The sequence below is a fragment of the Hemicordylus capensis genome, chromosome 3, assembly GCF_027244095.1.
Source record: "Hemicordylus capensis ecotype Gifberg chromosome 3, rHemCap1.1.pri, whole genome shotgun sequence".
Classification (NCBI taxonomy): Eukaryota; Metazoa; Chordata; class Lepidosauria; order Squamata; family Cordylidae; genus Hemicordylus; species Hemicordylus capensis.
In genome coordinates, this window is record NC_069659.1 from 119,885,394 (window position 1) to 119,910,369 (window position 24,976).

A 24,976-nucleotide genomic window follows, 5' to 3' on the forward strand; every position below is an offset into this window, starting at 1 on the left:
ATTCTCCCAAGCCCAGATCTTTAGCTCCACCCTTTCCCTTTTCCCACCAATCGCTTAGAGCTAATTGACTATTGACATCAATATTTTAGAATGAAAGACAATTGTGATAATATTGGTTATTAGTTATATGAAAATACATAACCAAACACTGGGGATGTTTTTCCAACTGTGACTAAAGATAAACAGATTATTTCAATTATAAGTATAATAATATGTACACGGTTCCTTTCAAGCATGTCACTAATTTCTAATTGCTATTATTACTAGATCATAGCAATAAGGCTTGGTTTGTTAAATAATTAGATGATTCGACAGTCTTATCCCAGTGGACAAGTAGAATTGTTGATCTGGGGATTGCAGTTCAGTCTGTGTTGGATAGGTTAGCACTATCCTTCAAAATTTAGGCTTACTGGCTAACACACTGTGCAAGAGTATATCATCAGTAACTCTGTATGCATGCAAACTGCACAAATGCAAAAACTGTGCAAATGATGTTATGTAAGCCCAGCATTTCCAATGGGGTTACTTAGATGTAAAATGTGTGCAGTTTTTGCATTTGTGCAACTTGCAATATACACATTTCTGAGCTTATGTACTCATGTGAGGTATGTTAGCCATTGTTTGTGTATCCTTCTTGATCCTGCCTTAAGTCTGGCTGTGCAAGTGTCAGGAGTGGCCAAGAGCATGAGGTTAGGCTGTCCTGGTTAGGTTGGTGCACCTGTTGCTGAAGTGATCACATGTGATAATGGAATCACATACCTTGGTTACATTTCATGGATGACTGCATTTTAGGAGTGTTCAGAAATTACAGCAGGTCCAAATTACAGTGACCACACTGTTGACCATAGCCAATTATTGGCATCAAATAACTCCCTTTCTGCAACAACTATACTGACTTCAGTTCATTTCTAGGCCCAATGAGAAATGTGAGTTTTGACTACAGGTGAAACTCGGAAAATTAGACTATTGTGAAAAAGTCCATTAATTTCAGTAATGCAAATTAAAAGGTGAAACTGATATATGAGACAGTCGCATTACATGCAAAGCGAGATAAGTCAAGCCTTAATTTGTTATCATTGTGATGATCATGGCATACAGCTCATGAAAACCCCAAATCCACAATCTCAGAAAATTAGAATATTACATGGAACCAAGAAGACAGGGATTGAAGAATAGAACAATATCGGACCTCTGAAAAGTATAAGCATGCATATGTATTCAGTACTTGGTTTGGGCCCCTTTTGCAGCAATTACTGCCTCAATGCGGCGTGGAATGGATGCTATCAGCCTGTGGCACTGATGAGGTATTATGGAAGACCAGGATGCTTCATTAGCGGCCTTCAGCAATTCTGCATTGTTTGGTCTCATGTCTCTCATCCTTCTCTTGGCAATGCCCCATAGATTCTCTATGGGGTCAGGTCAGGTGAGTTTGCTGGCCAATCAAGCACAGTACACTGTATACTTTTCAGAGGTCCGATATTGTTCTATTCTTCAATCCTTGTCTTCTTGGTTCCATGTAATATTCTAATTTTCTGAGATTGTGGATTTGGGGTTTTCATGAGCTGTACGCCATGATCATCACAATTATAACAAATTAAGGCTTGACTTATCTCGCTTTGCATGTCATGCGTCTGTCTCATATATCAGTTTCACCTTTTAATTTGCATTACTGAAATTAATGGACTTTTGCACGATATTCTAATTTTCCGAGTTTCACCTGTATATACCCTTACACAGCTTTGGACCAGGGCTCAAACCAAAGCTTTACATAGCTTTGAACCAATCTGAAGGACATGCTGAGCATAGAAGAATGAAGAATTATTCTTTTCCCTGGCTGTTTTCCTGTTTGAAAATGACCTCCCTTAGGCAACTATTTACCAAGCAAGCAAGTAGCCAAAGAGGCAGTTTTTGACAAGAATACAGTGTGCAAGAAAAGAATTGCATATTCTCCCCCAATACTGTGGTCCTGTTCAGCACTCTGTGTGTGGTGTGTGTGTGTGTGTGTGTGTAAAAAACTGGTTTTAATGAAACAATAAGCACATTTAGTTTGGAGCACAGCACTTGCACATCTAGTTTGAACCAGACTCCAGTTTCTCCAATGATAATTTTATTTCTGTTTTGAATGTGTATATGGGAGGCATCCATGGTTCTAGTCCAAAAGGCTGGAAGAAAGCAGAGAGGAAGAAACTATTGGGTGCATTCAAATGCAACAAAAAAGCTTGGCTGAATTGTTTTATTGTCCAAACGCACCTCTGAAGTTCAACCAAGGTTCAGTTTAGTCCAACAAACTGACTTTTCTAATCAAAGTTTGTAGTTTGTGGATTTTATTCAGCCCATAAAGTTTAGCAACTCATGGTGAGTAGATACCGTATGACAAATAAATGTAATAAACAAACAAACAAACAAACAGTAGATTGCAACTTCCAGATGCAAAATCAACTGTGGTGCTTTTGATCAAGCACCATCCAAGCACCATTCTTGATCATTCCTTGATCAAGGCCAGCTTTTGAATGGGGCGTTAGTTACTTGTATTGTATTCCAGTCCTGGAGTAGAGGCAGAGCTAAAGAAGAGCCCGCATCAAGAGCCCTGAAAGCAGACTGCACTTGCCTCTCTGTACATAATAGCTATTTTATTAAGCTATTAATATTCCTGATGATTCCATTCCACTGCCTTGTCCTTGCATACCACAACTCTTTCCCTTGGATTCTACAATAACCACTCGGGGGCAGGGGTTGGTTTATTCTCTTTTTAGTTCTCCTCTGTCCACAGTGAAGAGTGAGAGTATGCTTTATCTCCATACCATCCAGCATACCTGCTCCACTTTTGATGCTGGCCATTCATGTCGTGTCTAAAGTCTGGAGCTTACACCCATATAATCCAACCTACATAGACTTTTACCAGATTCTTACTTGGAAGCAGATTGTACAGTTTGAGCACACTGGCTCCATTAGAACTATGGGCTGCTCAGCTGATGCATGGCAGCAGAGGCAGAGCAGGCATGCTGGGTGGAGGTAAGGTGTTCTTTTGCAGCCACTTTTACACCATGTGTACAGTAGCGATTCTTTTAAAAGATCACCCTAACCAATAAACCTGTCATCCATAAAATCTGAGTGAGTAATGAGGAAAGTGTTATCATGGATCTACACTCTGTCAGAAATCTGGAGACTCTTTAAACATGAAAATAGACAGACCCATAGCCAGGGTGGGGCCTAACCAGGCCTGCCCCCCATTTTTTCTGCCCCCCCCATTTCTTACAAACAAATACTTTTTAAATAACTAAAAGTTGCTTGCACTTAGGACAGATGGGCCCTGATAATCTAATCTTTTTAGTATCCCCTTCTAAACTATTCAGCTAGTTATGGGCCTGAAAACAGATACACTCTCTAGGTTTTTCGTTCCTCTCTTTTCACCCAAGGCATATTTTTGAAAAGTGAAAATCATGAAGGAGAAAGCAGGAGACGGATTTCTCAGGCTCCAGTGCCGCAATGTTGGTGGCATACCTCTGTAATGTATTTTTCTGCTTTTCAACTGCAAGAGATTTCTTTATTTGCAAGGCATTTTCCAGGTAGCGATTTACTCCTCGGCTAGATAAGTACAGTCATTGCTGTAGTAAATCCATGATGATGGGCCTTTATTCAGACTTCAGATTGGCTAGATTGTAGATAGATCAAAGGATAGATTTCCATTTAGAGTGGAACAGAGGTTATAACAGCCACCTTCTCTGTTGATCTTGAGACATGTGGGTAAAAGAGAGACGGGGATTTTAAGACTTTAGTTTGAGTGTGTATTCACTTCTTTTCCCTTTCTTTCTAAGAACAGTGTAAACAACCCAAAGGCCATATACTAGAGCCAATTTTAAAGCAAGGGTTAGGAGGACTAAGCAAAGTGAACAGATTGTACACTGTTCCATGAAGGGGAAAAGTCCCCCAATGATTTTATTTTTGTTCCCAGGATTGACTACTGTTTGAATGTATTGCTTTAAATTTGGGCCTAAATTAGGGAAATACTTTGTTTCTTTAAAAATCATTCTTTCTAAAGACTAAAAACACCATGAATCTTAGAGATGTGGAAATATATAAATGAAACTTTATCACCAGAAACTTTACAGTTGGTTTCTCTGTTTCTTTCAAGCACAGAGACTTTAATTAGGAGTGAATTAGGAGTGTGGCAGCACAATGTAATGTAAATTATTATCTTTCCTCTTTTTAAATATTAAAACACTGTTAATCAGTCCCACAGAATTCTCCCAATTGCTATTTTATAGTGGTAAAACATGGCTTGTAGGAAAGGTGATGCCAAAGTCCTATAAGCACAAGTGACTTGTAGTTTCATGTTACATGTTAAAATTCAATATCAATCTATCTATTTGTAAATCTCAGGAGCCTGTTTAAGGTTAAGAGTAGACACAGAGAAGTTAGATAAGAATGAAAATAATCTCTTATATCGCAAATTGACTTCCCTCTTTGTAGCCTGAGACACTGTTTCCAGCTGCTTTTCAGCCTCTTAAATCCTTGAAAGCTTTCCTAATCCTCGTGTAGGCAGCCTTTATGTATTATTCCTCCTCCCCCTTCTCCTGATTGGTGAGGCTATTTCATGGCCTAATTCAGCCAACTACTACATATCTGAGCTGCGATTTGAAATAGGAGCTAGGCGGACAGTTGTTCTCTACTCCTGACTTGTAATAGGCTAGCAGGGACAAGGTTGAGAAACTTGACATTGTCTTAAGAACGGGGGCGGGGGGGAGAGATAAAAGGAACTAGGAGTCACAGAGTTGCCGGCTTGTTGGGAACTGCGAAACTGGATGGAATTCTGCTTTGTAATCCTGAAACTCTCGTTTCTTGCTGGATGGATAATGGAATTCTAAACATGAGGCAGCAGGTAAGGCACATGGAGACACTCATCTGACGATCTGTAAAGAATAAATGGAGAGAAGGAGAACAAGGGAAACGGAGAGGTTAGATTTGTGAGTGATTATTTTAATAATAACACGTTGGCAGAACTGAGGATTTTGAGGTCTGAAGCTCTTTCAAGTTTTTCTTTCAGTTTCTTGTTTCTGGAAGTTGGTGACGTCATTTGCAAGTCATTGTGCAAATTGGTTCTGAAAGGGTCTCAAAAAACTCTTTCAAGGATATCGCTTCCAGTGTGCCTTAACTTAAGTGTCTGGTGACATCTTTTTTTTTTTAATGTCAACCTTTGTTAGTGATACACAGAAAGTAAGATAACTTGCTAGATTTTTTTAAACATGTAGAAAAAGCCAGTTCACTTAAACGAGTACCCAAATGTCACTGTCCTAATAACTCAGCACCATTTGCCCATTGAACTTTTGCTGTTTTTTAAGATGGGTTTTTAAAACGAAGGACAAAAATCTATTCATATTCTAGAACAGAAGCTGTAATAATAGACAAAAGAATTGTTTGCTTTCATTTGTAAAGTTTGCAGTAATACTGGTTGTTCTGTTTATTACTGTATAACAAATACGTGCACTTTTTAAAAAGCCTTGAAAAATATTAATGTAAAGCAAAATATTTCTAGTAGGTTTTTCTAGGAATATTTAATTTTGTGAGTGACTAGTGCAGTGGAAAATGTGTGAAATGAAAAATCGGGGTGTGTATGAGAGAGAGAAAGAGAGAGATTCCACACTAGGCGCCCTCTTTCGTGATGAAGAGAGGGTAAACAAAAAAGGGGGGTTGCACCTGTAGGGGAAACGGAACCTTTTATATTCTTTCAGTGTTTAAGAAAACAAGGTGCAGAGCATTCTAATGATAATAGCAGTTTCCAGCAAGGGGGAGGGGCATTCTTGGTAGGTAGTTTTGCTGACCAGAGATCTTTGCTTGTAGAGTTGTCTTGTCTTTTGTGCTTGCACGCAATCAGATCATTATACAAGCAATTACTGGAGCATCTGGGATCTATTTCCACCACAAGGGGGAGCTTTGGTAAGAAATGTTTCAGAAAAGAAGCTGAGATATTGTGGTTAAAAAAACCCACCTTAAACTATTACATTGTGTTTTAAAAGTACATGAGATTCCCCCTCCCACATAATGTTGCTCGTTTAGGAGACTTCTGATCAAAATAAGTTTTAGGCTGTTCTTCAAAGCGAATAACAAGCACAACATGGTAGAAATGTATTGTAGGTGAAAGCCAAAGCACAGTATGGAAACAAAAGATGTTGCTTTAAAAAAAGAAATGACTGGTGAGAAAATGCAATGTCCTTAGTAATGCTGATGACCAAAAAGAAGCATAGACAGCAAGACATTTTGGTCTCATTATGCTGTGTCTTCCAATTTGAAGTGATTTTGTCCACACAAGACCAGTGCTAGATCATTACAACTTTTCCCAATACACTCTTATGTTGCTCAAAATAGGTTGGTGATGGTAACAACAAAACCCCTACCCTATACAACTTCTGTGAAATCTTCATTCACATTTTAGTCATGCAAATGCCCGTGCTGCTTAAGAGATCTGATTTCTCTCTCATTCTGCTGTATGTTTACTCGGAAGAAAGTGTCACTGTGTCCAGTAAGGCCTAGTCCACAGTAAGTGTGTGTGGGTTGCAGTCTTAAAACTAAATCTTACATGACAACTGTAAGGTAGAAGGGTGATCTCAGAAGTCATGCCAATGAAAATGTTAGAATGCTGGCATGTGCTGTGAGAATCTTATGTGTTTTTGCAGTGCACATATCCTACCAGGAGAATTGAGCATTCTGAGAAAGCATTTTTAAATGTCATGGTGTGTTCCTGTTGCTTATGTTTTTGGTCTATGATACTGAAAGTCAGGTAACTGAAATTGATTCCTAACTAATGTCATTGCCATATGTCCTGTTCATTTCATAATAGGTCCTTAGTTGGAAATAAGTTCAACTGAGTTCCATGGCGCTTGCTCTTGTTGGAGTCATAGCCTGCAGTCCTAAGAATAATTACTGGGGAGTAAATCTTATTGACCTCATGAAACTTACTTTTGAGTAAACTTGTGCAGCATAATCTTAAGAATGTTTACCTCAAATAAAGCCTCGTGTTTGGTAGGACTAATATTGAAGTCTTGAACTGTAATGCTCACACTTCTATGACCCATCTCCTTTGCTGGTAGCTTTCACTTTAGTGAAATATCTGTTTATCTTTGTGTGCTGAACAAAATTCTATCACCCCAGCAGATCAATGAGCTAACATTCTTCAGCAGATGGAACAGTTCATGCATATCTTGACAGAGATTGACATGTTTCCAAAGCGTATTAGATGTTTGCAGAACGAGCAGCCAATTCAAAAACAGGAAGTTAAGTGCACTGAAATGAAGGTGTCAAAAAGCCAGAGACATGAGTTAATTTGAAAGCTGCTCCTGCATTTAAATTAAAAATATTGTAAATAAAATGACACTTGGGCAAAAACAGGCCATCTGTTATCTTCCAGCCAGTTTCTCTTAACAATGATTCTACAGTTCAGATTTATTAACTCTCAGACATTCTGATGTGCCTTCACTATAAAATGGAAGCCTTTATTGCACTGATAAATGATCTTGAGCTAGTGCAAAATAAAAATCTTCAAGAACAGCACAGAAACACAGATCTATGCCTGGCAGCTAACTATCCTTCCGGAAGAGCAAGAATTAGCCACAGAAATGTAATATGCTGCTAATCATACTGATAAGCTTCAACCTCTCAACAGCGGAAGCAAGTCACTAGGTTCTATGAGAACAGTGTGGCCTTGACTGTACAACGACATAGGAGATAATTGGAAAGACAAGATACAAAATACTAAATAAATGTGAAGCACTGTTTGGTGGGATGGCACTGTTTTTTGAAAAGATCAAAACCAAACAAATATTAACTGCAAGCACAGAAGAGCAGCATCTGTGCTGGCAATTATGGGACATTTAGAATGTGAAGTTACCTTAAAACTACCTTCAAAACTAATGTACCTCAAAACCCATGTTGGCTATTTTGAATGTTTCAGGCTCTACAAAATCTTTTAATCTCTAGCCTGATTTCCGCTAGGCTAAAAAAGAAAGAGGATACTATTTGCTACCATCTAAATAGTGTGTACAACATGCTTAACATTATGTCCTTTTCAGGATTATTTTCTTTACAGATTTTTAATTTCTGCCCTCTGAGCTATCTTTGAGAAGATGTAGCTTACAAATTGAAAAGCCCATATTCTAGTTAAGAATAGCTGGACATTATTAAAGCTGTTCCTAAGAGTGGTTTACTTGAAAACTGGAGAGGGCACTGTGGTATCTTTTTGAGAGTCTGCAGAACTATCCCTTAAACATTCAGTATTTCACTATAAGTAACACAGACTCAGAACCTATATGGTGACACTGTTTAATTATTGACGCCATACCAGCTGAAATTCATGTTTAGCCCATACCAGCATACATACTCTCTCTCTCTCTCTCTCTCTCTCTCTCTCTCAAAAAGTTTGAATTAACCCCATACATCTGCTTCTAAACAGATCAAGTGTGATTGTTTTCACTTGGATTATCATATTTAAAGACACATTCTGAGGATTCCACATGCAGAAAAGGTATAGGACAGAATTTGTCTAAAGTTTAGTCCCATTGATTTCAATAGTGTTAAGCAAATGAAATCTCTCTAATTTCAATCAACGGAACATAAATGTCTATATTTATTCCTGGCTGGAAGGTGCCTATTTTCTATATTATTACAAAATAAATGAAATAAAATTATGGTTGTTTTCCAGGTGACACATGCAGAAACCAGTTCTCTATCTCCCTTGAATATACTGCATTATTTACCCAATCTCACTAGGCCCTTTCTATGTTCTAATTTTAATCCTTGCTTTAAAAAATAAGAGTGCTTTCCCTGAGAAACGTGAACCTCAGAGAATTTCTCCCATCCTTGTCTATTGTTTTTCTGACTCAATAAAAGTATACTTCATGTCTGAGAATGTTGCTTTTGTATGTCATAGATAATAGAGAGAAAAAGTGCATGGAATCCATAGGCTGAGAGTGTATCAGTTAATTAGTGGCTGGACATTACCCAGTAGGAAGTCTGGCAAGGTTTGTGTGTGTGTATGTCTGTTGTCTGCTTTCTTTGATCACTTGTGTGGTAAATAGACATGCAGAGTAACTATGGCAACATGTGCTGTAGGTTTGTGGGAACAGGGGAGACTCAATCACTCAACAAAGGATAGTTTGTTAGAATGGTTGGTTATGATTACAAAAAGGTGGTAACAATCAGACTATTTAAAAACATACGTTTTGGAAGCGGGAAATGCACATTTATGTTACCAATTTAGAAGTGAAATATGTTTCTGTAGCTACAAAAGATCTGTTATGGAGCAAAAGGGAAACCATAAGAATTAACTTTTTTAAAGAAGAATTTATCCTTCCATAAAGTGTGTGAATGTTAGTGTGGTTTTAAGCACATCAATGAAATCAAACCAAATGATCCTGACACTGGCTTAGGCAAGAATTTTCAAAGAGCCATCTGTGTATTTGGAGGAAAATCTATCTGAAAGAACAGGTTTCTTCAGCAGATCTATAAGCATTTCTGTCCATGCTGTTTAAAAACTTGTTATAATAAAATACCTATTTCAGTTACCTGCCTGTAGAGGTCAGACTTGAAATTTAATTGCTGCAGTGAAAGCCAAATACAAAGCAATGGGAATTCAAGGGAATGCCACTCACTTCCCCATAAACATTACATATAAATGCTTAATGATTCTATTGGTTTACTATTAAAGAAATTCAATAATATTGTGAAACTGGTTGGTTTACACAAGTGCTGAAGGTCCTCTCACATCCTGAAACCAAACTTATTTATAGGGTTTTAAATTATTTAGCTGTGTGTTGCATCTGATCCCCAAACTTGTGTTCCTTCTGATCTCCAGGTTGCTCATCAGCAAAAAGCTCTTGTCACAATGGTACTGTGTGGTAGAGTATATTCTGGTATTTTGTATTAGGAATATTTAAATTCAGGCAAAATCATGTTACCACTCAGACATACTTATCAAAAGTCAGATATAATCTGACTGATAAAACTCAGAGACTGTACTGCAGTCAAATGTCCCTTCATACATAGATTTATTTAGGTAAGAAAATTTGCTAACTGATAGGCCCAATAACCCTATGAATGAAATTCAAAGCCCAGAATGAGAACTTCAGTTCTACTGTTTAATTTCAAGACATATTAAGTCATTTTTTTTCATATAAAGAGTTGCATAGTGTATATCTCTAGTTTCTTCCATATGATTTGGAACTCTTCTCATTGCAATTTTTAATGGTTTCTGTGATATAATATTGGCAAAACCTAGTATATCGCAAAAGGTTTTTGATTCACAATATCGAAGTCTAGTATAGTGTTCCTTCTAAGGCATAAGCACATGCGTGCGCTCACACACTTTAAAAAATATCCACTCAGTTAATTTGAGATCCCACTTGGGTTCAGAAAGGCCCTAATCTGAATGCACTTGCACACATATTGACTTGATACTTCCTCGCAGAGCAAAACTCATTCCGTACATACATGAGAAAAATTAGAGGGAACATTGGTCTAGTATGTTTGTTTAATGTCAAAACTTAGCAAGTTGTCAGGACTTACTATGTTTTTCCTTATCTTTCACTTACAATATTTTGACATTTGCAAACTCAATATATGTATATCCCAAAAGGTTTTCAATTTAAAATGAAAAAATGCTAGTAAGTTTTTCTACCACTACCAAAAAATAAGTGTAAACTGAACTCGACATGTTTGAATTCTTTGGAAAGCAATGAAAAACATTCTTTGCTTTTGTTTTCATAAAAAACTGTTTAGCACCCCACATAATGAAACCTCTATTTCAGTGTTGCATTTTAGAGTAGTATGAGTGGATTGGGCAGGTGGACAGGACCCAGCAACTCTAAGCTTAGTTAGTTACAACTAGGCAGCATCTATCCTAAGTTTGTCATGACTAAGTTCCATTGACATTAATGAAGGAAACTATGTCTAACTCATTTTAATGGTGCTTAGTCATGACAAACTTGTCTGAATGTTCCAATCCATGGTTTGAGCGCCAGTTCAGTGCCATGGGGAGGGGAGCAGGGGCTTTAAGAAAGGCTTTCTGCTGCCCCATTAATTTTGCTGCTGGGGTGGCACTCGGCTCAAGTACCCCTGTGCATTGCCAGCACGCACATCAAATCCACGCATGTGTGGGCACAATTTGCATGGTCAGCGTGCTGTGTGGGGCTACTTAGGCTGAGCACCACCCCAGTAGGAGACTTCATGGGGCAGTGGAGAGCAGGTAAGGACCTCCTCTTTCTTAAATCTCTTGCAGCGCAGAACCAGTGCTCAAACCACAGTTCATGCACACCCCTAGCCTGTGGTTTTACTCAGAAGAAGAGCATTACTAGCTTTTGTTACTGTACAGGAGAATTGATCTGTTCCCATTCTTATGACGCATGCAGCTAGACTTTCATGTCCTGCTAAGGGTTTTTTTAGGTTAACCTGTACATAGGTGTAGGAGTGTTACAAATGGGGAAGAAAGGCTTTTGATACAAAACATTTAACATTTGTTAGAACACCATCAGAATAGACAATCTCATTTGTGGAATCAATAAAATAAATATCTAATTGTAATACTAGCAAATGAAATAATAAACATGGGGAATTTGAGAGGTTAATCTTACTTGCATGAATATCAACACAAAAAAGCAATACATTCAGTAATAAACCATTGAAATGAATGGGATAACCAAAGAGTTTTGGAGGGTGTGGCTCCTGGCGAGTCTTTGTTAAAATAGCTGCTAGCATGGCAGTGCTACATGCGGATGGTTCCTGACACAGATGGAGAGTTAACTGATTTGGGGAACAATAAATTAGAGGAATAGACTGGTTAGAAAAGGAAGGAATAGGCAAAACAAGTTAATGCAATGCAGCTGCTTTGGAGGTGACTTAAATAGGCAGCAGCTGCACGCTATTTGAAAAGCAAGAGGGGAGGCTGGTTTTGCGAGAAGATGTTTTCATGGCCGTTCTCCTGAGTTAGTTACTAGTAGAAGATAGGAAAAGGAATACGAAAAGAACCCCAGTCCAAAAGTGAGCAGTTGCAGGAAGGGGCTGTATCTACCTTTCTTGCAGCTTTCCCTGGGTTGAATTGATGTGGTTGGAGATCTACATGACCTAGGGAGCTCCAGGCATCTCAATGGAAGTTGTGATACGTGTTCCCTCTAAGGTGTGCGCATGTGTGTGCATGCTCACATTTTGTTTTGATGTTCACTCAGTCAATTTAGATCCCGCTCAGGTTCAATCAGAAAGATCCCACTCTGAATGCACGTGCGCACATACTGCCTTGTTCTGCCTTGTTCTGCCTTGTTGACAATCTTGTTCTGCACACAGATGGAAAAAATTAGAGAGAACACTAGTTGTGATGGGAGATTGAGAGATCAAAAAATCATTATTTCAGCTCGGGTTCTCAGGCTTCGGAATCTCTAAGCCTCCTCCACAGAGCACACACTCTATCTGGGCTTTCAACTGGAGATGTGCAGAACATTCTGAGCTTGGAACATTTTGGAGCTTGGACTCTAAATGGGCCATTGCAAGTGTTCTGAGCTCAGAACAGAATGACCGATTATTCCAAAGGAATCACCCGGTTGCTCTTATGGAACATTCTGGGGATTTCCATTGCAAACTTGGAAATCCTCTTCTGTGCACATTCCTACTTTTAGTGAGGGTGGATGGTCAAGGTAACGAGAATCAGCATGGCCTCAGTCCTCGAGAACAGCTTGATGAACGATGTGTTAGATCGATCAATAGACAAGTTGCTGAAATGTACAAAGTACTAACTCGGGGTGGGGGTGGGGATAACCTAAACACCAAGCGTTTGGGACTAAGCTTGATATGACCTTATTTGTTGCTGTGATTTAGCAATAGTTTCTGAGAGATTCAGATAAACTGAATTGTCTAAGGGTAGAGATCATTTTTGTGTATGTGACTCGCCCTTTGAGATTGATTTAGTCATGAGGTTCTAATCTTTGGGGCTAGTTTAATTAGTGGTGGCAAATAATGTTTGTACTTGTGGAGGAAGATTTGTTGAGGAAGATTCCCCTTGTTTGGGAATTTCTTTGTTTTAATTTCCTGGGGAAGGGTTCTTAGTATATATTATTTATTTATTTATTTAGTGCATTTTTATACCGCCCTAACCCAGGGTCTCAGGGCGGTTCATATACATACCAAGTTTAGTTAGTTTTTCCCCCCAGAGTCTTCCAAAGTCATTCAGTTTATTCAGAGATCTGCTGAGCTATTTTGTAATTGATATCAAGTATGGGAGAGGGACACTGATGCCAAACCTTCTCTACTTTGCATTGTAAAATTTCTTTTTCATTTTGGCTTCTGGTAATGCCAGTCTGGCCCTGAGATAGCCCTGGTACAGCTTGAGAAACCCGCAAGCATATAGTTTGGGCTGAAAGGGGAGTTTATTCCTAACAGGCCTTTGAGTGCCATTGGCTGCAGAGTGTATACACAGATGTTGAGGCAGCAGTGCTCAACGCAAATGTTCTTGTATGCCAGACTCAACTTTGACAAAATTCATAACAAAATATCTAATGACCATTTGCATAAGCACAGTACAATACACGCACCTCTGAAATATACAACATGGCAAACCAAACAAGTTCTAATAACTAATCTGCCTACTTTCCTTTCACTATATCTACAGCTGGACTAAATTTGGTTCAAATCTAGGTCCACAAGTTAGATCTCTTGCACCTCAAATGTTCATGCATCCTCCATCTTGGATTGGGGTGGACGACATCATTACAAACTACTCCTTTGGGTCATCCCTATGTGTCCATACAGCTGTAGCAAATTTGGTTCAAATCAGTTAGGTGGTTCACAAGTTAGCCCAATTGTGCCTCAAAAGTTTATGCTTCCACCATCTTGAACTGGGGTGGATAAACATAATCACAAACTATGCCATTGAGGTGTCCCTGTGTCACTCACTACAACTGTACCTGATTTGGTTCAAATCAGACAGTCCACAAGTTAGCCCACTTGTGTCTCAAACATTCACACGTGTGCAATCTTGAATCAGTGTGGAAGACATCACAAACTCTGCCCCTATGTGACCCTCCAACTGTACCCAATTTGGTTCATATTGTTCCAGGCGTTGTGAAGTTGAGGTGGGGGACGCACACATGGAATGCTGGGTGTTGTCATAAGCCTGCTGGAAAGAAGGTTAATAAAAATGATCATGTTCAGTTCAGATCATAATTGTAAAATCCCCTTTTATGTTAACTTCAAGAGAAGCAGCTGTGTTGGAGATCATTATTGTTCATCAACAACCTGACTAAAGCTGTGTGCTTCAGTCAGTGATCCTGGCGGGCTGTACAAAATTTCTTGGTGCACTGCATGTGGTACCTGAGCCATATGTTGTGCACTACAGTGTTAAGGCAACTAGGTTCTGGAAGAAATTTAAATGACCCAAACAGTGTTTAATATATTTCTCACTATGTAATAGAAAAGAAACTAGGCTGGCCTTTAAACTCATTTGCCCCCCCCCCTAGAGTGCAATTAGTATTTTCTTGTGCCAAGTAACAATTTAAAAGCCCTTTATAAAAGTTGTTAAAAATTGCAATGTATATTTAAAAAAAAATCTGATCCAAAGGATTGCCCTTGAGGATTAATTTTCATTGCAGTATGGTGTATTCTAATGGAAATGTTTTGCTAGACTGAAATGCTTCGGAATTGCCAGCTTCTGTTCTTGTTGATCTATTAATGCTGAGATAAGCAGGTACTCAAATCAAAATGGGTGCTCAAATAACTCCCATGGTTTATATGCTGTGGACAAACCTAGATTAACTTAAGCATCGTGTCTCGGAATCATCCATTTGACAACCTGGAGATAGGATTCTCCAAATTGCCGGCCTGCAGGCCAGATCCTGTCCATGGAGCTTTGCAATCTGGCCCCAAACAAGCTGCTGCATTTTCCTTTCAATTTCAGCCTTCCCCTGAGCATATTTTGGTGTAAATAAGTAGTGTATTCAGCTAATTTAAATGGCAGGGAGGGTGGAGGAGGACAGAGATAGAAGGCGGCATGGAGCTATGTGCAGCACCCCAGTAGGGGTGTGCACAAAATCAGTTTGTTCAGTTTGAGACTGGACTTGAACTGGGCATGTTCGGATTCTTCCCCCCCCCCCCCCCCGCCCCGCCCGAACATACCCCTGGCTTGGCTGGAATTTAAGCCAGTTCAGGGGTTCTAAGTTAAAACAAATTTTTTTAAAAAACAAAAAAACAAAAACCAGACACTCACCACCAGGTCCAGGTCATCATCGTCAGCTGCAGTGGGTTCTTTGCCATCTCCCCTTCCCCCGCTGGCCTTCTCTTGCTCTAAAAAGGGCCAGTTTGCCCCATTTTGGGCTGTTCCGGCCTCTTCTCCGGTGGCAGTGGCCATTTTGGAGACCACTGCAAATGGGCCTCTGCATGGCCCATTGGGCATGCACTGTGGCCTCCAAAATGGCTACCACCACCGAAGGAATGACTGGTATATCCTCAAAATGGGCTTAACTGGCACTTTTTAGAGCGAGGGAAGGCCAGCGGGGGAAGGGGAGATGGCAAAGAACCCCCTGCAGTTGACGATGATGACCCGGACCCGGTGGCGAGTCTCTGGGTTTAAAAAAATTTTTTTTTTAACTTAGAACCCCCGAACTGGCTCTGAGCCAGCTCAGGGGGCTTCAGGTTGAGCTGAACCGGACCAGGTCTAGCTTGAGGGCGAACTGGCTCAGGCTCAAGCCAGTTCAAACATTCCCCCACCCCAAGGTGCATTGGAATAGAATCTGGTCCCCTCCCGATTTTAGTTTGACACCCCTGCCTTATTTCTTATGGTTTAGAGAACTGAGAGGGTCTAGACTAATTCTGGGAGATCAGTTATCAGAATTCCCACTTTAATCTTCTGCTTTTAAAAAGTCAAATGGTTGCTGGAGTTCTGAACCTGTATTGAAACCATTTGTGCTACATTAGGGAGTTCTACCCTTTCCCCCTCAATTAAAGCTGCTACCCTGAAGCTGCTATTTATTGGGGGAAATTGTTGGTGGGGGAGGAAGGTTTATTCCCTCCACTGGAGCCAAGGCCCCAATCCAAATCAAGTTAGGAACATAGGTACTGCTTTCTACTTAGTTAGACCCTTGGTCCATCTCGGTCATTGTCTGCTCTGACTGCAAACAGCTGTGCAAGGCTACAGGAAAGAGTCCTTCCCAGTCTTACCTAAAGATGCTGGGGATTGAACCTGGGACATTCTGCATGTACGGCAGATGCTCTACCACTGAGTGGGTGGCGGAGGGGAGTGGGATATCTGTTGTTTTGAAAGCTCAGATATTATGGCCTTAAACTGAAAACAGATATAGATATAGATATAGATATAGATGTTAAGTTGGTACTACTGTCGGCCTATATCCACAAGTGGATTGTTAGATAAACTAAATGCTGGTTCAAGTCCTTCAGTTTTGAAGGGACTTGAGGACTCAAGTCATTTAACTTATTCATTTGTACACTCTTGCTGCTTCCTACTTCTTTTTTTAGCAGGGTAAAGCTAGCAATGGGAAAGCAGGGGCAGGTCCCACAGAAGGGATCTTAGAGAGGAGAGCTGGTCTTGTCCCCTTTGCTAAGCAGGCTCTGCTCTGGTTGCATATGAATGGGAGACTAGAAGTATGAGCACTGTGAGATAGTCCCCTTAGGGGATGGAGCCACTCCGGGAAGAGCAAAAGGTTCCAAGTTCCCTCCCTGGCTTCTTCAAGATAGGGCTGAGAGAGACTCCTGCCTGAAACCTTGGAGAAGTCACTGCCAGTCTGTGAAGACAATACTGAGCTAGATAGACCAATGGTCTGACTTAGTATATGGCAGCTTCCTATGTTCCTAAGGGAAAATGCAGCATTCACCTCAAGATGTATCTTTGGGAGCAGCAGAATGCTTCCTTTCCCCCACCATCCTAAGCGGCACCATAAAGTTTATTTTTCCCCCTTTCTTTGTGTGCTGGCATAGCCTGTGGCCTTCCAGCAATGCCCTCTGCTCTATGACCTGTTCCCTCCCTCCCATAGCAGTGCTTTCCAAATGGAGAGCATGCATGGACCTGCCTATATGGCCTTCATCCAGCAGTCTATTACTTGCAAGGTTGATAAAAATTGATAATTTAAAAAGTCTGATTTTTAATTGATTTTTTAAAATTGTAATTGAATTGAAAATACCCAATTCATTAAAAAACAAAACAAAACCCTAGATCAAAGATATAAGCATGATGTCTAACTGTATTCTATGAACATGTTAACAGCAGTATATGGTGATGCAAGATTACAGACCTGATCAATCCTCTTCTGCAGGTGGTGTAAAGATAAAGAAAAGGTCAACTCCTGCCTGTAGACTCCCAGTGGCATCTGGTGGGTCACTGTGTGAAACAGGATGCTGGACTAGATGGGCCTTGGGCCTGATCCAGCAGGGCTGTTTTTATGTTATGTAGTACAGGAGGAATTACATGCAGCATATATGCACAATCAAGCCCTTATCCCCTGCCCCCGCTTTCTAAAAGCAGAAAGACATTAGGCCAATTCACACATTATGTTCAACCCTCGTACAACTAGTGTACAGGGTACACAGTTAGTCATTTACCTGTTACGCTGAACTCTGGTACAGAAGTACACTTCCTATTAGTACCAGGCATTTGAAGGGCCTGTATCCAAGTTCACTTTTATAATGAACACAGGTACAGTAGTTCACATAAACATGTGTACAGACATCTGTCTGAATCAGGCTAAAGACAGACAATGAATGAATAGAGGATTTGGAAGGATGGAGTCTTCTGAGCAAGGAGGAGGAGTCTGGATATAAATGCAAGGGATAGGGGAAGGGGATAGAAAGTGAAATCAAAAGTGAACAATGTATTCATGCACTCCTGAGGAAATGTTTTCTGAGTGTATCCTCTGTTATAGAAAGGAAACACCTGTCATAGCAACAGTCTGTAAAAGTGACCCAGTTTGGGAATATTTTAATGAAGTTCCTGTACCTGTGGATAAGACAGGCACGCATGCAAAATGCAAACAGTGCGACAAAGAAATGCATGGCCTGGTTGCCTGAATTAAACAGCATCATGAGACGTGTGCACCTACTATAGTGTAAACCTACATTTATCCCTGAATATGTTTTAAGGTTGTATTAGACAGTAAGAATATACTTTTGCTGGAAAATGATGATTAAATAGAATCTTCCTGACTAGTGACTTAAATTGTGATTTAAATAATTAAAAAAGAGTCTTTCTGCGAAGCGACTTCAGTTGTGATTTAAATCAATTTGGTTTAAATCAAATCAACCCTGATTACTTGACTGAACCAGGCATGGACATAAGGAGGATGACCACATGATTAAGGATTCAGCAGCAATATTTGACCAATAGGGGAAATGCACTGGGTGGTTGCTGAGTAGATCTTACCAGGGCAGGTTGAGATTCTGCCAGGAAAGAATCTTGTTTGTTGGCCCACCCCTGCTTAACAGACCCAGCCTGCCCCTCTTTTCCCTGTGCCAGCATCCCTCTCTGGGTGCATCCTTGTTTCTGGCCTACACCACTGTTTGTGGATCCAGTGAGCAGCTGCACGGATCCAGTGAGCAGCTGTCATCCTCAATGCTGCAGCTTTACTACTATACCAGACTATTGAACAACAGAAGGATGGCAGTCTTAGGCAGAGTCACTATGACAAAACTGGATATCTCCATAGTAAAATCTCAGGCATGCTGTTAGTAATTGTATTACTTTTTATGGATTTAATATGTTAATGGGATAGATTCCTGTTTATTATCATAAAATGTGTGGTCCTTTTCTTACATTAGGATTGTGAGAAGGTAGCTGTAGTGACATGATTGTATTCTGTGCTGCTCTAGCCCTGGACAAAGAGGGAAGATTCCATGTCGTCATTGTAGCATTGTCACCAGTGGTGCTCTTTCTACTGGACCTTTGGGCCAAAGTCTGGTCCTCCACCAGAGGGGGGCTCCAAACATCTGCCACGGGCCTAGATTGTGTTCCTCCATGGTGGTGTGCCCGCTTCACTGGTGGCCGCAACTGAACTGGCTGCAGCCATGTGTGTGGGTGGCCATCTGCTTGCCCAGTGGGGGTGGCTTTCAAATGTCCCTGAACCACTCCCGCTCTGCCTCACCCGCACAGCCGGCTATGTGATGAGCCTTGGAGTTGCCATGTAGTGCTCTCAGAGTTGGGGGACCTCCAAATGGCAGCGCCTGCACTGCCACCTTGAGCAACTATCTAGACTGTTCATGGGGGGCCCCGCAGCCTCTAAGTGGTGACTGTGGTTGCTATGCTGCTGAATAGATTGCTTTACCTCTCTCTGGAAAACTCTGCATGTGGTGTTGATGATGCTTAATGGGGTGGGGGGGCACTCCAAAGGCCTTTAGGTCTAGGCTCCAAATTTACCTAGGATTGTCAGTTCAGTTTCTGGGACACTGATGCTGGAATGGGGGGTGTTGCAGCATGGTCCCTCTCTCTCATAGTCCACAACTTCTTGCATTAGTCAAGCAGCATGGGAAACATTGCAGCTACCATATTGCACTGCAGCTACCATGCTGTGTACATACCTAATGGCAGAAGGAGGCCATATTGTTTGGTTAAGCTAAGTTAGAACAGAGAGAATTCTGGTTGATTTTAGTATACTTCCCGAGAAAGAAAGTTAAACGTTATCTAAACGTTAGATTTGGGATAAATGTAAAGTATACCATCGTGCTTTTTGCATGGAAGAAGCCTGTGAAATCCAGTATCTAAGAGGGTGTAGACATATATGGCTTATCTCATTGAGCTCCAAGGACTTGTGTCCACTACTAATATTCAGAAGTTGGGGTTAGCTCATAATAATTATCCCAAGGCTCTTATTCTGAGGCAGCAATCCCTGGCTACACTTAACACAGTTCTAGAGTGATGTATGTGTTCTGACTTGGGTCATTCAGAGGCCACTGCATTTCTCTGTGGAATGTGAGCTCCACTTATAATGCAATCCTGCTACTGTTTACACAGTCACTTATCCGGGGATGAAAGAGCAGTGAACCCATTGCCTGATCTTGCCATGGGCTGATGATTTCCTAAGCTCCTTTTCGACCTTGGTTTCACACCCTCAATATGTAAACAAATCAAAGGCTCAGGCAAATTCAAGGTTGTTATCCCAAGATATGTGGACACTTCAAATGTACACCAGCATCTTAACTTGGATTTTAATTCACTAGTAGGTCAAAACTAAACTAGCAAAACTAGTAGGTCAACAGAAAAGGTGGCAATTAATATAGCACTCAGTATATACCAAAACGAGGCCTGTCCACTTCAATCATTTATCTTTGAGAGCTATGGCTTTAAATGAGTTAGTGGCATTTAAATTTTGGCCAAATATTGTCAAAGGAGTAAGCTTAGATAGAAAATTCTGGTTGTTTCATCTGATTAATGCAATATGGTGCTAAGATATTAAAGGAGAGTGACAACAGTATGCACTGATAATAGGGGACACTAATGCCTGCAGCCATCATCTACATTGTACAATCCTAACTGCAAAAAATGGCTTATTACGTTAGATAGGTCAATGTGATTTGACCTAGTTTTGCTTAGCTGCTTAGAAATTGTGTCAGTATTAGTTATGTCACTCCCTTGGTTGAGCAATTTAACATCCTTTTTGCACATGCAGTATCCTAATACACTATATGTTTACGTATTCTGTTGTATGATCCTCCAGGCTAAATTTTGCAATCTGGAGATAGGACAACAAAAAGCCACTGGCCTTCTTTAAACCAATGTCCTTAGTTTTGGCAAAGAGTGCCATTCATCTCTTTCCAAAAATTTCCTCTTCTGGTCTCAGTTCCCTAGGATTCTTGTACATAACCCTTATTAAGGTTAAAGAACAAATAAAGCTCATAGATGCAAAATACAAAACATTGAAATCAGTGGTAGAATTTCCATTTGCCTTCGAGCATGTGCATTGATCTTCATATTGCCATGTCTATTCATAATTTTAATGTTTGCATTTATCAACTTATCTGATTTTCTTTCAGCCTCCTGAATATATCAGAGTTTAACACACTTCTATCACTGCTGCTAATTTTAAATAACGAATTGATAGGTATAATGCTTCCTGTTAAATGAAGACAAAAGGGAAGCATTTTTAAAATAGGCTAGATGAAGCCAAACTAGGTCCTTTGGTGCCTTATTTAATGCACATTGCAATATTTCCCTATTTTGTTAATGTTTTGACTCTGGGATCTTTTCTTAGTAAAATACTAGTAGGTGAGACCGGTCATTGACCAGGCAAAGTAATTTTGCATAGATCATACTTACAGGAAAGTTCAAGAAATATATGTAATGTGCTTCGATGTGTTCCCCCTCTGGCTCTGGTAGGAGCTATGACATGCTTGCAAAAGGGAAGTGAAATAACAGTTGGCAATTTGTAGGATTTCAACTTCAAACATTATTCATTTAATTGAATAATTACCATATATGGTAAATTTAAATCATAGTAAATTTGAATCTGAGAAAGAGACTCTGCTTTTATTGGGCATGATGTTTTGGAATTATTGATCTAATTTATTGTGAGAACAATAGCGGTTAAAATATTATATTTAGGATTTCTGCTAAAAAATTAAACCTCCCCCAAGCATTATTCTAGTGTAAAAAGTAGTGGTCAAGCTAATTTAGGTAGCTGAATTGTTCATGCAAAATTTGGTATCTGTAGGTAATTGGGAAGTATGATATTCAGAATTTCTTATACTACAAAAAAAATCAATTTTCATCAAGTTTATTCTGGTGTAAAAAGTAGTGCATTCAGCTAATTTCAGTGACAGGATTGTATATGCAAAATTTGGTATCAGTAGGACACTAGGAAATATGACTTTATTTCAAACAAACCAACAAATTCTTCAAAATATGTACAGGTGAAACTCAAAAAATTAGAATATTGTGCAAAAGTTCATTAATTTCAGTAATGCCAGTTAAAAGGTGAAACTGATATAGTATATGAGATAGACGCATTACATGCAAAGCAAGATAAGTCAAGCCTTAATTTGTTATAATTGTGATGATCATGGCATACAGCTCATGAGAACCCCAAATCCACAATCCCAGAAAATTAGAATATTGTGAAAAGGTTCAACAGTAGGCTCCAGGTGTCCCACTCCAATCAGCTAATCAATCCATAACACCTGCAAAGGGTTCCTGAGCCTTTAAATGGTCTCTCAGTCTGGTTCATTAGGAATCACAATCATGGCAAAGACTGCTGACTTGACAGTTGTGCAGAAAACCATCATTGACACCCTCCATAAGGAGGGAAAGCCTCAAAAGGTAATTGCAAAAGAAGTTGGATGTTCCCAAAGTGCTGTATCAAAGCACATTAACAGAAAGTTATGTGGAAGGGGAAAGTGTGGAAGAAAAAGGTGCACAAGCAGCAGGGATGACCGCAGCCTGGAGAGGATTGTCAGGAAAAGGCCATTCAAAAGTGTTGGGGACTTTCACAAGGAGTGGACTGAGGCCGGAGTTAGTGCATCAAGAGCCACCACACACAGACGCATCCTGGACATGGGCTTCAAATGTCGTATTCCTCTTGTCAAGCCGCTCCTGAACAACAAACAACGTCAGAAGCGTCTTACCTGGGCTCAAGAAAAAAAGAACTGGTCTGTTGCTCAGTGGTCCAAAGTCTTCTTTTCTGATGAGAGCAACTTTTGCATCTCATTTGGAAACCAAGGACCCAGAGTCTGGAGGAAGAATGGAGAGGCACACAATGCAAGATGCTTGAAGTCCAGTGTGAAGTTTCCACAGTCTGTGTTGATTTGGGGAGCCATGTCATCTGCTGGTGTTGGTCCACTGTGCTTCATTAAGTCCAGGGTCAACGCAGCCGTCTATCAGGAGATTTTGGAGCACTTCATGCTTCCTTCCGCAGATGAGCTGTATGGGGATGCTGACTTCATTTTCCAGCAGGACTTGGCACCTGCCCACACTGCCAAAAGTACCAAAACCAGTGACCATGGGATTACTGTGCTTGATTGGCCAGCAAACTCACCTGACCTGAACCCCATAGAGAATCTATGGGGCATTGCCAAGAGAAGGATGAGAGACATGAGACCAAACAATGCAGAAGAGCTGAAGGCCGCTATTGAAGCATCCTGGTCTTCCATAACACCTCAGCAGTGCCACAGGCTGATAGCATCCATGCCACGCCGCATTGAGGCAGTAATTGCTGCAAAAGGGGCCCAAACCAAGTACTGAATACATATGCATGCTTATACTTTTCAGAGGTGCGATATTGTTCTATTTACAATCCTTGTTTTATTGGTTTCATGTAATATTCTAATTTTCTGGGATTGTGGATTTGGGGTTCTCATGAGCTGTACGCCATGATCATCACAATTATAACAAATTAAGGCTTGACTTATCTCGCTTTGCATGTAATGCGTCTATCTCATATATCAGTTTCACCTTTTAATTTGCATTACTGAAATTAATGAACTTTTGCACGATATTCTAATTTTTCGAGTTTCACCTGTATTATCAGACAGCAGCTGCCATTTGGATGTCTTGACCCACAGCTCTGTTTGGCAAGCCTTGCCTCAGGTTGCAATTCAGCCTATCCTTCAAGGCTAGTTTTCACTAAACTGTAATGCTTAATATATATTTTTTAAGACCCTCTTTTTAAAAGTAACAAGCAAAATCCATGCATTGTATGCTGTTGTGTTTTGTGGGTTTTTGGTTTTTTAAATCATGGTATGTCATCAAACTTCAGAGATGTAATCAATCAGTCTTTCAACAGTGTTTTAATTTCAACTGTTTATTATGGGGGTCACAGGGTTGGCAATTGCCTCAAACTAACACGGACAATTGCTTAACTAATATTTGTGTTGATGTTGGGAATAAGCACTTGGGGATTTTTTGCCATGTGCTTGGGAATGAATGATTAATGCTCCAAAAAAAGTTGTTCAAGTTTATTTTGGCTGGTTTATAGTGGATAACTCCCTTTGCTAATGATGTGCCAGTTTGTGTGTCAGTAACTAATTGCAGATTTTAAGCCTGATACTTATTGGTTGTGCATTCACCACCACCACCACCACCCCACTTGTCAGCCCTTTTGTAAACAGACCATAGGGGAAAGCACATTAAGTAGTTGAGAAGTCTTGGAAATGATTCCAAAATACGGACCCAGCCTGGCTTTAATCTAGCTCTAATTAATAGTTCATTTCCATATAAAGAACAGTGTCCAGCATCATCCTGATGATCAGTATGAGCAACGAATGTTTGTCTGGATACAAATGAGGATGCTTCCACTTCATCTATTTTACTAGTCTGGACTGTCAGAATACACTATGGTTGCTAGAAGAAAAAGGTTAGCACAAGAAAAAGCTTAAAGTTAGCACACTGAAAAAGAAGCTGCAGAAAGCACTGAAAAATCTGCTGAATTTTTTTTAAAAAAGCTCCTTTCTGATTTCTAAGATGCTATCATCCATTGCTCACACTCTTTTTCAAATATATGTTCACAATCTTGAGAACTAGAAACTTTGTTTTGGGACATGGGGTGGGGAATAACCTGAGATTATCAGAAAGCAAAATTCTGAATGTAATATCATATTCTGGGATTTTAGGATGCAGTTCTTGAAAACACACATCTGAAAAAGATTAGCTCTGAAGTTGCTAGTAATGAGAGCTTTGCTTACATTATTTACAGTAGAAATTCTCTGCCTTTTTTCAATTTAATTGCCCCCGCCCGCCAAAAAATATACACACGAAATCCTTTCACTTGACCATTTGGAATAGCTTGGAGGGTTAGAGTGCTACAGGATCATTGAGTGTGCTTTGAAGCCCCTTTGCAGCCCCTGTGGCCACAGCTCTCTATTGTTTCTAGGTCTGCTGGATCCAGTTGGTTGATAGAAAAGTTAAGTGGATCCACATGCCAAGAAGAGCAAAGTAGGAAAGCTTCTGTCTCCTCTTACCTTGGTTATGAGCAGGATTCAAAAGCTGGGCTACCCTGTTTTGAGCAACCCGCTTGGT

The 24,976-nt window shown here is 40.1% G+C and overlaps 1 protein-coding gene across 5 annotated transcripts in view; it reads left to right on the forward strand.

Moving 5' to 3' along the window:
• The window catches only part of MID1 (midline 1), a 325,882-nt gene that overhangs the window by 163,923 nt on the left and 136,983 nt on the right, over positions 1-24,976 (forward strand). The window contains exon 1 of one of the 5 annotated variants that reach the window (XM_053308274.1): positions 4,625-4,879. The exons of 3 other annotated variants lie outside the window; for them this stretch is intronic. The gene's annotated coding sequence lies outside the window, so the exon portion shown is untranslated. Of the gene's footprint in view, positions 1-4,624; positions 4,880-24,976 lie in introns of those variants that run through there. One more of the 5 variants, XM_053308269.1, reaches the window with a different exon arrangement.